Below are 4,840 nucleotides of genomic sequence, written 5' to 3' on the forward strand. Positions count from 1 at the left end.
CAATGCAATATAAACAGATAAGTAACAAACAATACGGAGCCTCGATCGTCTGTATATCAACCACGCACCATTTCAACTACACAAATAAAATAAGATGAAAACAAAAGGGAAATCACTGTAAAATTCAATTACACTAAGAAATTCACATGATGCAACATAGGTACGACAATCTTAAAAGGTAGGTTACAACGAAAGATAACAGAGGTTGTAAATCAAAATCTTGCCATCGACGATCAAGCACCCAATTCTGAGAATAGGTGCCAGATGTTGGAGACGAACCTTGACCACAAACCATGAAACTAAAACTAAAACAAAACACAAACGCACTGTAAATCACGTCTTTATAATCTGTGATAGATGACAACGCGGTTCATTTCTTCTTCAGGGCAGCCATGGTAACCTTGGCTCCGGTTGGATCCTTCTTCTCAACATTCTTAATGAAACCCACCGCAACTGTCTGCCTCATGTCCCTCACAGCAAACCGACCAAGTGGTGGGTACTCTAAGAAGGTCTCAACGACCATGGGTTTGGTAGGAATCATCTTCACCATACCCGCATCACCATTCTTTAAAAACTTAGGCTCCTTCTCTAGCTCATTTCCTGATCGTCTGTCGATTTTGGTGACGAGCTCAGTAAAGTTGACAGCAATGTACGAGGTGTGGCAGTCGAGCACAGGGGTATAGCCGTTTCCAATTTGGCCAGGGTGGTTCATGATGATGACATGTGCTGTAAAGTTGGCTGCCTCCTTGGCTGGATCGTTCCTAGAGTCTGAGGCCACGTAACCACGCTTCAGATCCTTGACAGCAACGTTTTTCACGTTGAACCCAACATTGTCACTTGGGAGGGCCTCTGGCATAGACTCATGGTGCATCTCGACTGACTTGACTTCAGTTGTCAACCCGGTGGGACCAAAGGTCACAAGCATACTAGGTTTGATGACACCAGTCTCAACACGACCTACAGGAACTATTCTAATACCTCCAATCTTGTAGACATCCTGGAGAGGAAGACGAAGGGGCTTGTCCGAGGGCCTCTTAGGCTCCTGGACTTGGTCAAGGGCCTCGAGAAGGGTTGGTCCCTTGTACCAGTCAAGGTTGGAGGACCTTTCAATCATATTGTCACCCTCAAAACCAGATATGGGAACAAAGGGGACCTTCTCAGGGTTGTACCAACCTTCTTAAGGTATGAAGCAACTTCTTTGACAATTTCCTCATACCTAGACTTTGAGTACTTGGGGGTGGTGGCATCCATCTGTCATTAAATAAACCAATAGTCAGAAGCCAGAAACAATGTCAAAATTTACAAAATATATCAAGAAGCAACAAGCAAGGCAAAATATACCTTGTTCAGGCAACAGATCACTTGCCTCACACCAAGGGTGAAAGCAAGAAGAGCGTGCTCACGGGTCTGACCATCCTTAGAGATACCAGCCTCAAAACCTCCAGTGGTGGAGTCAATAATGAGGACGGCACAATCAGCCTGGGAAGTACTAGTAATCATGTTCTTGATAAAGTCACGGTGACCAGGAGCATCAATGACAGTGCAGTAGTACATGGTGGTCTCAAATTTCCACAAGGCAATATCAATGGTGATACCACGCTCACGCTCGGCCTTGAGCTTGTCAACCACCCAAGCATACTTGAAAGACCTCTTGTTCATCTCAGCAGCTTCCTTCTCAAATCTCTCAATAACACGCTTGTCAATACCACCAAGCTTGTAGATCAAATGACCAGTAGTGGTGGACTTGCCACAGTTGACATGCCCGATAACATTAAGACTGATATGAACCTTTTCCTTTCCCATGATGAATTCTTATCAAAAAAACTGAAAAGGAAAAAAAGCCTTTAATCGTTGAACTGGACAATAGTCCAATACAATCTGGGAAGAAGCGTAACAATTTAAACATTAAAGAAAAAACATATGCCAGTGAATACCAGTAACACAAATCTATGATAAATTGTCAAAAGATTGATCACCAAGTCCAGCCATACAAGTAACCCCTTCAAGGACTGTTGACAATACCATGTCCTAAGAAACGCAAAACTCGCATACTTGAGAAGTCATATGCTAGAAAATAACAAGTCATTAAAAACAGATTCAATAAACTATATACCTGTGACAGAAAATCAAACAAAATTCTTCACCTTGAGCATCTAGGTTATGCCTTAAAGGTACATGTCCAAAGATGGTATGGATATGTTCATTAACTACTACGGAGTCATCATTCATTACAAACTAACAGGACAGTCTTAGAAAAAAAAAATCTCTAGAAGGTTACAAAATCGCTTGTTGGATACCCGGAATGATATATTAATTCTCAACGAATCAAACTAAAGAGTCGAAAACTATAAACACAAAGGAGTGGAAACCACAATAAGATAGGAACTGGTCGGATTTAAACCAACAAAAAAAGTCGCGGAGACTCTTCGCCTTACACGATTGGCTACAGTTCCCTCAGACATGAACAAGAGAATGAAATCTCGGCTGTGAAAGTGGTTTTGTAGCAAGTACCACAATCGAAATAGCAACGAAAATTACACCCTCCATCTTATGCAATGATAAGAATGGATACAAATTCCAAAACATGGCTGCGCAACCGGGGAGAGTTGCTTGGAACTACCGCAAAGACTTGGGAGACGTCTCGAAGTCGCATTAAGGCCCTTACGATCTCAAGCCGGTCACATGGGGGGAAACTATTGTATGTCGAGTCATGTGTGTGTAGCATTTGAAACTTGAATCTTGTTCAATGGATGGATGAAGTGATGAAAGGAGTGGTACATGATAGAAAGTGAAAAATGCATTGAGAATTTGTCGATGTTAGATTTTGAGCATGAAAAATGTTAAGCATGTTAAATGTTTATTATGTGGCTTTCAAATGGGTAGTGTATATCGTATATATCTTGGTAGAGAAGTATGTTTAAGTAAGATTGTGATAGTTGCAGTTCGTTTTGGCCTGACTCGGCCGAGCAGGGCAGGTACTCGACCGAGTAGGGGGTACTCGGCCGAGTAACCCAGCAATCGACCGAGTGTTGTTTGGGGTGTGCGTAGCAGTAGCTACTGGTTGTGTCAGCTCGACCGAGTATTAGAGCATACTCGACCGAGTGGAGCATACTCGACCGAGTATCACCATACTCGACCGAGTATATTTTCTGTGTTTCTGACATTGGCTACTGGAGTGGAACACTCGACCGAGTATAAGTAATACTCGACCGAATAGTCCATACTCGACCGAGTATCTCACCATACTCAGCCGAGTACTTCTTTGGCGGAGGGTCATGTTTATTTTGAGCCGTAGGCTGTGTATCCTTGCTTCTTATCAGCTCAAAATGCCGCCAAAGAACTCAGCCACGTATGTCCAAGCATCTGAGATGACCACAGATGAGGTAGCCCGTATGATCGAGCAACATGATGCACTCCTTGAGGCTCTTAAGAATGTGGGTAAGGGGCCGGAGAAATTGGTGGATGCTACCCACCTGAGCACTATCATCGCCCGCTTCAACCCATCCACTTATGAGAGCACCGGGGAACCTAAGCTGCTTGACAAATGGCACCGTGAGATGGAGAGTCTCCTAGAGGTTGTAAAGTGTCCGGCAGAGTTAGCTGTTGAGCAGGTAGTGTACTACCTGAGGGGTGAGGCTGCAGTGTGGTGGCAGAATGTGAAAGAAGATGTTAGAGCTTTCTATAGGGATGAGGGGGTCGGTGTTATACCGTGGTCGGGTTTGAAGAGCGCCATGAGAGAACAATTTGTGCCGGAACACATCCGTCACAAGTTGAGATCCGAGTTCGATTCTTTCACCATGACTAATGACATGACGGTTACGGAATACTATCACCGGTTCCTTGAGTTGTCACGTTATGCGGAGGACATGCAGCTGGGGCAGTGTGGTTTAGCTCTTCATTTCGAGAGGGGGTTGGCACCCAAGATAATGAATAGGTTACCAGCCGGGGTTATCACCGATCTAAAGGATGTATACATAAGGGCCGGGCAACTGAGAGGTTGGTGGATTTATCCAAAGAGGCTATGGAGAGAACCACCACCGAAAAGAGGAAAGCAGAAAGTGAGAGCGGCAATTAATCGAGCCACAAGAAAGGCAATTATGGTCAGTCTAGAGCCTTTTCGGGAGGATCTGGGTTTTGTGGAGGATCTCGAGCTTGGGGAAGGGGTGGTGGTCGGAGTGTTAGTGTGTAGATACCTCATTTCTGCACCTCCCGCAAACCACCCGGTGATGATTGGGCCGCATGTTTGGTACGCGGAACGATTTGTGACAGTTCGTAAGTTTATCGTCAGGTGATCGCTCAAACACATGTGTCTACCTCTTAATTATCATGTACGTGCCGATACGGTCGTTTTGGCAGTAATTAGAGTACATTTGGAGTTCGGGCCTAAAACCGTCTTCATTTTCTGATAACCATTAAAACCGAGTCAGAATGTTCTGGAATGTTTCGGATATTTCTATTCCATATTTTATAAATCTTTTAATCTTTGGTAAACAATTTCCCGTAATATTCACACAAAATATTAAGGAAAACCAAATTATTCCATTATTCCATAAACTAAACACGAAAATCTTTCTTCCGCAGGAGGAAACCACCTGGGAAAGGACGCAGCAGGTGCTGCGCCTCTTCCAAGGGACGCAGTGCCTGCTGCGCCTCTTCCCAAGTCCTTTTCTGCGTATCTTTCGTATCTTTTCATATCTTTTCGAGATTCACTTCCAAAGTTTCTCCGAAAAACCCTACTTCCTCCGTGTGATTAGTATAAATAGAGACCTTCGGTCTCACATATTTCTCACGCGAGTGTCCGCCCTTCTCTTCTCCCTTTGCATTCTAGACCACGTTCTTA

General features: G+C 44.1%; 1 pseudogene; it reads right to left on the minus strand.

Annotated features, from left to right (window-relative positions):
- Nucleotides 1-370: 370 nt before the first annotated feature.
- LOC141615150 (elongation factor 1-alpha-like) lies at nt 371-1,803 on the minus strand (annotated as a pseudogene).
- Nucleotides 1,804-4,840: the final 3,037 nt, after the last annotated feature.

The sequence above is a fragment of the Silene latifolia genome, chromosome 11, assembly GCF_048544455.1.
Source record: "Silene latifolia isolate original U9 population chromosome 11, ASM4854445v1, whole genome shotgun sequence".
NCBI lineage: Eukaryota > Viridiplantae > Streptophyta > Magnoliopsida > Caryophyllales > Caryophyllaceae > Silene > Silene latifolia.